The 12,858-nt window shown below is 36.0% G+C and overlaps 1 long non-coding RNA gene across 1 annotated transcript in view; it reads right to left on the bottom strand.

The window, feature by feature from the left end:
- Positions 1-5,475: 5,475 nt before the first annotated feature.
- Positions 5,476-12,858, bottom strand: part of LOC127492758 (uncharacterized) — a 29,371-nt gene continuing 21,988 nt past the window's right edge. The window contains exon 3 of the long non-coding RNA XR_007922489.2: positions 5,476-7,089. This is a non-coding gene — a long non-coding RNA (uncharacterized lncRNA). The remainder of the gene's footprint in view (positions 7,090-12,858) is intronic.

The following is a 12,858-nucleotide window of genomic DNA, read 5'->3' on the forward strand; positions in this document are numbered from 1 at the left end:
AGGTAGAAACCTTCAAAGTTAAAATAAACTCTTTCATTGATGAGCAATTTAAATGAAAATCAACTTTTGCCTACAGAAATCCTAATAAACTTTTCAAAATTAAAGATCTAGAATACAGAACAACTTCAGATGATGTTAATTTGTCTAATTTTCCCAAGCAACTGTATGGAAAGACCACTTACCTACCATTGAAAGTGCAGAATAATGATAGTGAATCCAGAATTTCATACCCAATTCATCTACATTTCACTAATAGAGGCAAAATAACGATGCCAGAAGATAGACAAAAACTAACACCACGGCTACATGATTTTTCATTAAAAGAATGAGAAATGTACTAAGTTAGAGGAAATGTAAACTCAGAAGAAAAGCACATGAAATGCTTTATAAAGAAAGCACAGAATTAATAAACATGTGTAAATTGAATTGAGTACTTTTAGGAAACCAAAAATGAGAAAGCTAAGCTAAATAATGTACTTCCTGTAACAGTATTCCCCTTTAGCTTTGTTTAAGTGATATGATGATACTGAAACTGTATGTAGCAAGGAGTGGTGATTTTCATGAGACAGAAAATGTTGATTAAAAATCTATTAGAACATGATGAAATAGAAATATAGTATATTCTTCAGTAATAATGATAATACCAAAAGAACACTACATATGAGAATCATTATAGCATAATCACACTGTGCAATATCAAAGAGCTAAAGTAATATTTAATAGCAATATTATTTATTTAGACTAAATTTGTGAATTGTTGCTTCAAAACACCACTTTTTAACATTTTTAAATTTTTCAGTAGCTTTTAGTTTCAATATATTTGTGTTCTAAATATCTATTCAAATATATCTAGTGGTGACAACATGTAAGTTTTATTAAAAAGATTATTACTGACATACTATGAAGGAACCTACGTCTTCTGTATGTCAAGGAAATGTAATGGTGAAAACAAACACAATTTGTTATTATAAGGATTTCATTTCAAATGGAAGCCTTTCTTCTCCAGAAATAATTTTTTTAATCTTTGGGGTTGCACACCCTGTGGAGAATGAATGCATAAAGAATAGAATCTTTTCATCTTTCATTTTAATCAAGCACTAGCTTTATCTCCATTTCATTCCTTGAAGACACTGATCATCCTTAAAGAATGCTTTATTGTGCTAAACAACACAGTGTCTCGCGTTTGATCTACAGACTTGCAGATATTTTTGTTGGAATTTTGTATCAATATACAATGAAATTTGAGGACATCACAATTATGTGCATGATATGAACCTTGAAATGGATGGGGTCTTCAGAACTGCTACCTGCAGGCTTTGCAGACATCCTGCATATCTGCTGTTGCTTCATTACATTATATTGCTTCATTACCATTACATGGACACATAACTTCCAGGGCTTCTGATCAGTCACACAAGATAGGATTGCTTAGTTGCAACAAGGTGATTTTGAAAATCTACTGAGGAAGCAGAGCAAGAAGACTTGGGCATTTTTTCAGCAATGCAAATAGCTAGGTGCAAAAAATAACTCAAAGAAAGACATACAATAGGTCCCAAAGAAAAAATGTTACTAATAACATTAATTTCTTAGCACACAGATTAAAGAATTTGACCCTTACTTTCATCCCTAATGTATCCGTTTCCAGTTTGCTCTAATTTCCATCCTTTCAAAGGTAAAACATCAGTGAACACACTTGATAAATAGCGTACATCATCATTTTTCATCCCTAAAGCATCACAGTACCTGAGTCAACTACTTGGTTCCCTTAAGAGATGATTTAGAAGATAAGCAATTATGGCTTGGTGATTTAGTGTGGACGTGTGTGTGTGTGTGTGTGTGTATCTGTGTGTATACATATGTATGTGCGTCTCTGTATGTGTGTGTGTGTTGTGTTAATGCATTAGTGCATGTAAATATGTGTGTGTGTGTTCTGTAAGAAGGCAGGCTTGCATTGGGGAAGAATACACATGTGAGCCTTACAAAGCAGCAAGAAAGCATGACATGTGTTAGGTTAGTACACTGCAGTTCTCTTTAAGAAATATTTGAATGTCTCCAAATGCAGATGTTTGATTTCCTAATTCTTTTTTTTTCTTTTTTTTTTAAACTTTTATTTAATGCATATAAATTTCCAAAGTACGACTTATGGATTACAATGGCTTCCCCCCCATACCGTCCCTCCCACCCACAACCCTCCCCTTTCCCACTCCCTCTCCCCTTCCATTCACATCAAGATTCATTTTCGATTATCTTAATATACAGAAGATCAGCTTAGTATACATTAAGTATGGATTTCAACAGTTTGCTCCCACACAGAAACATAAAGTGAAAAATAATAGATGATTTTTTTAAATGATGATGAAATCAGAGCAGACCTATTGTCATGTTTAATCCCAGTGAGAGTCAAGTTGGGAATTGATAATTTCTTTTTTTTTTTTTTTTACAGAGGATCAGTTTAGTATGCATTAAGTAAGGATTTCAACAGTTTGCACCCCCATAGAAACACAAAGTGAAATATATTGTTTGAGTACTCGTTATAGCATTAAATCTCAATGTACAGCACATTAAGGATAGAGATCCTACATGAGGAGTAAGTGCACAGTGACTCCTGTTGTTGACTTTACCAATTGACACTCCTGTCTATGGCATCAGTAATCTCCCTATGCTCCAGTCATGAGTTTCCAAGGCTATGGAAGCCCTCTGAGTTCTCCGACTCTTATCTTGTTTAGACAAGGTCATAGTCAAAGTGGAGGTTCTCTCCTCCCTTCAGAGAAAGGTACCTCCTTCTTTGATGACCTGTTCTTTCCACTGGGATCTCATTCGCAGAGATCTTTTGCCAGAGTGTCTTGGCTTTCCATGCCTGAAATACTCTCATGAGCTTTTCAGCCAGCTCCGAATGCCTTTAGGGCTGATTCTGAGGCCAGAGTGCTATTTAGGACATCTGCCATTCTATGAGTCTGCTGAGTATCTCACTTCCCATGTTGGATCACTCTCCCCTTTATTTACTCCATCAGTTAGCGTTAGCAGATACTAGACTTGTCTATGTGCTCCCTTTGACTCCCAGTCCCTTCACCATGACCAACTGTGAACTGAAACTGATCACCTGGAACAGTGAGATGGCATTGGTACATGCCACCTCGATGGGATTGAATTGGAATCCCCTGGTATGCTTCCAACTCCACCACTTGGGGCAAGTCAGCCTGAGCATGTCCCAAATTATACATCTCTTCCCTCTCCCATTCCCACCACCATGTTCAACAGGGATCACATTTCAGTTAATTTTCAACACTTAAGAATAACTGTGCATCAATTACAGATCTAAACCAGTCATATTAAGTAGAACAGATAAAAAAACTACTAAGAGGGATAATGTATTAAGTTGTTCATTAACAGTCAGGGCTATGCTGATCAAGCCACCATTTCCCATAGTGTCCACCTCACGCCAACAGGTTTCCCTCTTGGTGTTCAGTCAGTCGTCACCGATCAGGGAGATCATATGGTATTTGTCCCTTTGGGACTGGCTTATTTCACTCAGCATGATGTGTTCCCGATTCCTCCATTTTGTTGCAAATGACTGGATTTCGTTGTTTCTTACTGCGGTATAGTATTCTAAAGAGTACATATCCCATAATTTCTTTATCCAGTCTATCGTTGATGGGCATTTAGGTTGGTTCCAGGTCTTAGCTATTGTGAATTGAGCTGCAATAAACATTAGGGTGCAGACCTCTTTTTTGTTTGCCAATTTAAATTCCTTTGGGTAAATTCCAAGGAGTGGGATGGCTGGGTGGAACAGTAGGGTTATCTTCAGGTTTCTGAGGAATCTATTCTGAGAGCTCTAGCTCTCCCCAGTCACTAACCCTTTCATGGAAACATCTGCTAAAGGAACATTCTTCTGGGATTCTGAGTATCTCATAGAACTCCTTTATCACACTATATTTTTGCTTCTTATTCCTTTCCTGTTGCCACTGTAACAAATTACCACAATCTTAGTGTCTTAAAACTAGAATGAATTAATTCTGTTGTGGTCTGGGAAGTCAGAAGTCTTATTCAGTTTCAATAGGTTAAAGTCCCATTGTCAGCAGGGTTGGTATCTTCAGGAGACTCAGGGAGAATGCAATACCCTGTCTTCCCCAGCTCTTGGTGGCCTCCTGCATTCTTTAATTTGGGCAGAATTCTCTGTCTTGAAAGCTTACAGGCCCAGTGTCTGTCTCCCGCATCAGCTCCTCTCCTGTCCCTCAGATCCCTGGCTGCCGTCGTAGGAGGACTGCTGTCTTACATGGCAACTATGTGGATAACACTAAATAACCTTACGAACTCAAGGTCATTATTTAGTCACATCTGCAAAACTTATTTTAAATAAATATAATTAAAAAAAAAAGTCCCACGCCGCAGCTCACTAGGCTAATCCTCCGCCTGCGGCGCCAGCACCCAGGTTCTAGTCCCTGTCAGGGCGCCGGATCCTGTCCAGTTGCTCCTCTTCCAGTCCAGCTCTCTGCTGTGACCTGGGAAGGCAGTGGAGGATGGCCCAAGTGCTTGGGCCCTGCACCCGCATGGGAGACCAAGAGGAAACACCTGGCTCCTGGCTTCGGATCAGCATAGCGCGCCAGCCGTAGCGGCCATTTAGGGGTGAACCAATGAAAAGGAAGACCTTTCTCTCTGTCTCTCTCTCTCACTGTCTAACTCTGCCTGTCAATAAATAAATAAATAAATAAATAAATATTTTAGCATGTGGATTTTGGGAAGTCATTGTTTAGCCTACCTTCAAATATAAAATCACTGGGTAATAAAATAAGTTTTTTTTTTTTTTTTAATTTTTAGGTGGTTGATCCAATAAAACCAAGTGAAAATTCTGAATTTAGAAATCAATAAAAAAAGACACTCGTGCTAAGACATACATGGTGTCAGCCCCATGGCACAGCAAGTTAAGCCAGCACTTACAAGGCTGGCATTCAATCTCAGAGTGCCAGTTTGTGACCTGAATGAGCAGAAATCCTCAATATTCTCCAAGTCATCAAAGACAGGAAAAGTCTGAGAAACTGTCCCAGACAAGAGGATTTTTAAGAGACATGACAACTAAATGTAATGCAAAGGTAGGTTTTGCCAGAACAGCAAAGGGACATTAGGGACAATTAAAGAAATCTCACAAGTAGGTACTATAGCTTATAACTATATGCCAATATTGGCTCATTAAATATGATGAACATTCCTTATTAATATGAAGTAGGAGAAACTGTGGGATACATAAAATTTTCTCTTACTAGTTTGCAACTTTTCTGTGAGTCTTAAACTATTATAAAGTTTTTGAAGATTTATTTAAAAGCAGTCAAGAAAATTTCATTGAAAATACTTACTTATATGTTTTCTTCAAAGTTTTGCCTTTTCAAAAGAATACATAAGGATGTGGGCATTATGGCAAAAAACAGTTAAGCCATTGCTTGGGACACCCACATCCAATACCTGAGTGCCTAGTTCAGGTCCTGTAAAGTCCACTTCCAACCCAATTTCTGGATATGTGCATTCTGGGAGGCAGAAGATGATGGCTCAAATATTTTAGTCCCTTCCACTCATAGGAGAGAATTGGATGAAGTTCTAGCTCCCAGCTTTAACCTGGCCTAGCCTGGCTATTGTAGGCATTGGAGTTGTGAACTAGAAGATGGAGAATCTCTCTCTTCCTCTCCAACTCCCCATCTCTGTCCCTCTGTCTTTTAAATAAGTAAAAATAAACATTTTTTAAAAAATATGTTTTAAATACAAATTGTTATTTTTGAGGGAACATGTGGGATGAATATTTATTGGAGGAATGAAGGAGAAGCATTTAGAAGATATGAAATATAATATTACAACTTACAAATGAAAATTTTGGTTAGTTGCTATATATTGTGTTTAAAAGATGATTTTTTAGATTTATTTTATTTATTTGAAAGAGAGTTATGGAGATAGGGAAGTATTCCATCTGCTGGTTCACTCCACAAATGGTTGCAATGGCCAGAGCTGTGCCAATCCGAAGCCCGGAGCCAGGAGCTTCTTCCATGTCTCCCACACGGGTGCAGGCGCCCAAGGACTTAGTCATCTTCTACTGCTTTCTCAGGCCATAGCAGAGAGCTGGATTGGAAGTGGAGCAGCAAGGACTCGAATCAGTGCCCATATGGGATGCTGGTACTGTAGGCAGTGGCTTTAACTGCTACCCCACAACACCTGCCCTAGCAACATATTCTTTAATTCAAATAATCATTTTTAATATACTAAAAATGTGTGTAGGTGCATGTTTTTTCAACAGGTTCTATGAATTACTTATGGTTTTGAAATAAAGCAGCTCATGGAATAAGGGAGGTGTCGTATAAAAACATGAGTGCTTCTATGTAGTAGAGTTATATGGCTTTCTTCAGTTTCTCTGAGTGAAAATAGTTTAGTTGTGGGTTACTCACTACTGCACTGCATTGCTCTCATGTAACTAATCCAAAAGGCACAGAATAAAATCTCTCACACATAGTGCAAGGGGCATGCAAGCATGAGTGCAGATGTATGCACATGTGTTTGCACAAATGTACATACATGTATACATGCATGAGTGATATTGTATGAACAATGAGTATTTGTGCACATGAGCCCTTTTGTGCACATACATAAGTGTTTCTGTGTGCACGTGTGTGTGTGCCCAGTGCATTAAGGTGTGTACACACAGGAACAGTGGTATTTAATTGGGGGCGTTGTAGTGACATTTATTTTGTTTCCCTTTGATGCTCTGTATAAAACATATACTGAAAGAAGAACTGGGAGTGTCATTTGGTGCCCCAGTCAATGTGCTATTTGCAACTACTGCAACCCATATCAGAATGCCTGGATTTGAGTCCTGGCTCTGCTCCACTTTCCAGTTTCCTGCTAATGTGCACCTCCCTACCATTTGATGATGTTTCTAGGCTGCATGAAGCAGTAAAAGAAGGAGAGAAAGGAGGGAGGATGAAAAGGAAGGGAAGGGAAGGGAAACATAAGAGAGAAAAAAAAAATAAAGGCCTAACCTTTTTGTGTTTTGATGTTCATTGCAATTCATCATCTTGTTAACTGTCCTCAGAATATTTTCCAATGTATTCATATCTGTAAAGAGGTTAAAAAGAGAAAAAAAGGTGCGTGAAATATGTTATAAATTTTAGAAACAACAAGGTTGTGTTTTAAGGAAGGATTTTGAATCTGATAAATATTGTGCATAATTAAATTTCATTTTGGAAATGCTGTTCATCAAGAATGATACTGCAATTACAAGTCATCTTTGGTCTTGCTTAATTTCTATAGAGCATTTTTTTTCAATGTTTACATGAAAATTTTTGACTGCTACCAAGTATAGATATGTATAGCTGTCTCATGTATACAACAAAGTTGAATTTTCAATGAAATATTCTATGTTTTGTTTCTATAAAATAAGAAGATAATATACATGAAAAATTTTAAGGTGATTTAAGCATATTTGTTATCTAATATAATTGTTGTACTTTATATAACATCATAGCTAACATGCTTATGCTTCATAAAACTTATTAAAATACCTTTGAATTTTTTTAGGTTTCTCTCCTTCATTAAGGAGGTTACTTGATTACAATTGTTTCTCTAGTTTTCTATATATACATGTAACATAAAAATGTATACACATATATTCTTTTGGACAGAATTTGAAAAACAGAACTTGATTAAATTTATTCACAATTTCTTATTTTAATCTTATGTATCTGTGATTTAAGTAAAGCACAGCCACAATAATTTGTAGATGAAAAACCATCTTTTCAAACTTTAAAAATTTGTTAGAGGCAAACAAGTATTTAGAGCAGAAATTGAAAGTTGAAAAAAGAAAGATAATTTTTGTGTGACCAGTTCTACAAAACACTAAGGATTAATTTAGACTTCCACGTCATAAACTTTATATCTGGGCAGAGGAATTCATTGTGTTACAGGTTAAGCAACATTAAATTTTAAAACACCATCGTGATTTCATCCTATGAGCATTTGAGGAACTTTTATATTTCAGCCCAGTTGCATATTTAATGAGTTATACTCTACTAGGCAGCAGCAGTAGTATGAAACTTCTGAATAATTGAGGTCTATGGGAATGACATATAGGAATGTTATTAGGATTTTTCATTTTTTATTACAGTCAATTAGACACTGATATGCTAATAACTTTTGGGATCATGCATTTATCTGTTTAAGAGAGCAGGCAGGAAAAAATTATCTGTGTTCTAGGCCATAGAACATAGTAGCATAGAAATATTCACAACCAAAATTTCAAAGATGTTGTTTACTCAGCAGATTAAGGGAACTCTGGTGACAAGAGGGACAAATGTTTTAGCTGTTATTCACTAAGCCTCTTAAATAACATTAATAAATATAACATCTAAATTATTAGTTCTAGTAAATCTGTACCTTTATAGTAATTTATGCCTTCTCGAGAAAAACACAACTATGTGATTTAAAGGCATAAGAGGGGGGGCTCTCAGGGTCCCTCTCTCCAGGAGTATAATTGGAGTTTGCAAAAACTATGCATCAATATTGGGTAATGTGCAAAGAATCGGCTAACCATTTATATGGTCAAAGTTTATAAAAGCAATTAGCCTTTATTCATCAGCATTTACCCAACAGGTCACATTATGATCTGGCTATCTTGAAATATAATTAATTCTTACTGTTTTTAAATCAGTTCCACATGACTTAGATGTCTGACTAATACATTGTGTCATCTTGCATTATTCTCATCTCAGCCTCACAGGGCTACACTGGCCCTAACTGCATACATTACCTCTCTGACAGCCCACTAAAAGAAACTGCTTGTTTTAATGGGTTTATGAAGCCTTTTCACAGAGCTACTTTTGCTCTCTCATTTGATCATTTCTGTCTTTATTTCACTTTTTAAAAAAGATTTATTTATTTATTTGAAAGACAGAGTCAGAGAGAGAGAGACATCTTCCATCCACTGGTTCACTCCCCAAATGGTTGCCCTGGCCAAGGCTGGGCAAGGCCAAAGCCAGGAGTCAGGAACTTATTCCAGGTCTTCACTTTGGTGCAGGGAACTAAGGACTTGTACCTTCTTCCATGGCTTTCACAGGTGCATCAGCAGGGAACTGGATCAGAATTGGAGAAGCCAGGACTCCAACTGGCACCCATTTGGAATATCAGAGCCTTAAGTGCCAGGTTTACCCACTACACCACAACACTGGTACCAACGCAGGTTTTTCATGAACGCTTTAGGTAATACATACTTACTTTATACTTAGCCTTTTCACTTCACCACTTTGCCCCATGTTATTTATTCGAGATTCCTTATTGTTTCTTTAACACTTGCTAGATCACAATCAATTAGTTTTCATTGAAGACAAATTTTAGCAATTTTTCTGCTTCATTTCTCTTTACTATTTTAATAATTTTTTACTTTGTTTTTATGGTATCCTGTTTTTGCTATCTCCTATTTTATATGTGCATATGTAAGACATACATTTTAAGTGCCATCTTGGCTGTAACCATAATCTTTAGTATGCACCACATTCCTTATCTTTAATTTCTGATTTTAATTAAATCTCAATTTTATTTTTCTCTTTGATTCAATAGCTGTAAATTTCATCATTACTACATTTCTGAAGATCTCTTTATACTTGATTTATAACTTGTTTCTATTGTAGTTGGCGAAGGTTGTTAATATTTTAAATGTTGCTTCAGCTTTGTTGATCAGATGTTTATGAGTCAATTTTATTAACTGATCCAGTGTCCTTGAATACACATTCTTCACTCTGCTACATGATTTTCACATGTCAGCTCAATTTTGATATTTCAGTTATTTGTATTTCTTGCATCACTTTGTAATTTCCATCTGCTTCTATCAATTAGTGGCAGTTATATTTGACAAAGTCCCAAACAAATAAATATATTTCTACTTCTTTATGTAGATTTTTCACTTGTTGTTATACATACACACACACACACACACACACACAGGCCCTGTAAATGATAGATAAGATGCCACATAATTTTTACCAATTAACTAATTTTGATTCTACCGATTTCTGACTGGTTTTATAGCAGTCTAATTTTGATTTTTTGAGTAAGCTGATTTTCCTTGCTCGGTGTTCTGAAAATCTTCTTTATCTATAGTCATGTACATATGCTTGAATCCTGACATGTCCAAAGGTGGTTTAATGTATGTTTCTCTGTGTTAGAAATGCTGTGAGGGGGATGAATATAGCTTGTGATACGCAGACATTCCTGAATCTGAAGACTTCATAATTTGTCTAAAACTGTTAATCACTATTCCTTCAAATACGCACTTTTTCTCTTTACTCTGAAGTTCCCTAACATATACATTGAATTTTCTTGTTGTGCTTTGCATATCTTTAACCCTCTTTCATATATTTCATCTTTTTGTCTCTCTGTTCCTTCTGTTCTGACTTGTGATTGATCTCCAATTATATTTCCCAATTCAGGATTTCTCTCATTGTTAACTGAATTCTTATTTTCAAACACAATATTTTCATTATTATTTCTGCTAGTTGTAATCAGCTACAGGTTAATAGTGTCATTGTTTTTTAATCATATAGTAATTCTATCCTTCAATTTTTAAACACTATCTGAAATATTCATTTTATATTCTGTTTTAGTTAATTCTATCTTATGGATTATTTCTTTGCCTACTTTCTGATGTTTCTTGTGCTTTTATTGCTTGCCTCTCTTTGCAGATCATTCAGGATTCTATATGGAAATACATGCTACTACAGATATCTTGAGTAGTGAAAGGTTTGGTTAAGAGAATAATGGCTTGGGGCCAATGCTGTGGAATAGTGAGTTAAAGCCCAGCTGAAATGGGTTCTGGTTTAGGGCCCAGCTGCTCTACTTCTGATCCAACTCCCTGCTAATGCACCTGGGAAAGCTCGAAGGATGGGCCCCTGCACCCACGTGGGAGACCTGGAAGAAGCTCCTGGCTTCTTGTTTCAGATCAGCTCAACTCTGGCAGATGTGGCCATTTGGAGAGTGAACCAGCAAATGGAACACCTCTCTCTTTCTCTACCTCTCTCTGTTACTCTGTCTTTCAACTAAATAAAATAAATCTTTATGCCGGTACTGCAGGCGGCAGCTTTACACAATACCGTCGGCCCCATGGCAAGTATTTTTCCCATTCTATTGGATATATCTTAAACCTATTGATGATTTCCTTGGTTGTATAACTGTTAGCCATCCAAAACCAACTACTTGACTTTGAGTTTCCACTTTCCCTAATGTCAGTATTTGTTAACTGATTGCTGCAAAGTATGTAAAAATATTCGATGGTTATTTAAAATGGAATCAGTAGCTTCTACACACCATATTATGAGGTTCTCTACTATGCCACAGTCCCTGCCCTGGGGACTTTTAATAAAACTATTGATAACTTAATATTGATAAACTATTGATATCAATATCAACGGTGTGAAAACTTAAGATTTAGTCAATGATTGCAGAATAGAACCAAATCGACATGAACAAAACCTTTTAAGTCCCATTCATGCTTATCAGATTTTCAATTTCCTTTTTGTTTGGTCCTGTTTCATTTCAATAGCATTCAAAAGAAACTTGCTCTAAGCTTCTTAGTTATGATTTATAACAAACATTAAAGTTTAAAATAATTTTTGTTAGAATTAACTCAAAACTCAAATCCCTTTAGGAAATTACTACCATCTCTTTGAATTATGACTCAAAAAAAAAAGATACTCATTAGCAGAAAGTTGGGAATGAGTGAGGAAATCAAGGAGGTGCTAAGAACAAAATGTTGCTATGCTTTGGTGAACCCATTTCTAAAAGAATGAGCTCTTCCCTGCACATCATGCATTTGTTTTGGAAAAATAAACAAATAAAAAGGAAGAACATCATTCTTTAACGGCCACATGCACACTTCATTTCCCTTAGGAGAAAGTGAGCAGGCTGCCAAAGAGGACTTAAACCAGTGGCTTTCACACCTTTATCAATGCCAGATGTTAGAATCCTGATCAAGATGCAATAAGGTATCATTAGAGCCAAACAGAGACAAACACAATCACCAAGGACTGTCCTTCAGTCCAACTTTTCTTGTTTAATTTATACCTTAAAATTAATGTTTAGAGCAGTAGTGTGATTAGCTATTTTGCCTCTGTTGTTGAAAAACAGATGGGTGGATAGTTATTGAAATGCTTTCATAGATTATTAAATTTAAAAGCATTTAATTATAATTACTCTTGTTAAACAAGCCATACAATAAACTAAGCCTGATGAAAATTTAGGCATATTTCATCATAAAATAAAAAAAAAAAATAACTGTATGAGGCAGACCACTACAGACTCAGTAAATCTCTCCTTTGAGGTTCATTGGTTTGGTTTCATCTGTGCAGTTATTTTACGTGGTTTGCTGTGTTGCTTTGACACTGAAGTTGTCATCCCTTCACTTAGACTTTCTGGAATTAGGTATGTTTTAGTGGTGGGCATATACATAAATTGAAATAGGGTAGAGTGTATGTAAAATACAGAATACCCAACAGCTACATGGTTTGCCTAACTGTAATAACTAAGTATCCTTATCTGAGGAATCATGCCCAAGTTTCCATCACTGATTCTTCATATATAATTTAAATAGGAAATGGAAATGCAATTCCCTTAAGGAATGATCCTTCCTTCTACCATACTAAGATCACTTCTTAAAGTGTTTTCATGATATTTTTATTTCCTGAACCTCACTGCACCACTAAATCTCTTCACCTACAATTTTTTTGTGAGAGGAAATATTGGTCAAATAAATTAGAAATAAACCTTGAGAGAAAAATCGAATTATTTTCTTTGAGTTTCCTGTTGAGAGAGGGATTGAAAAGGGGAGTGGAGGCCGGT

This window comes from Oryctolagus cuniculus, chromosome 14 (genome assembly GCF_964237555.1).
Source record: "Oryctolagus cuniculus chromosome 14, mOryCun1.1, whole genome shotgun sequence".
Taxonomy (NCBI): Eukaryota; Metazoa; Chordata; class Mammalia; order Lagomorpha; family Leporidae; genus Oryctolagus; species Oryctolagus cuniculus.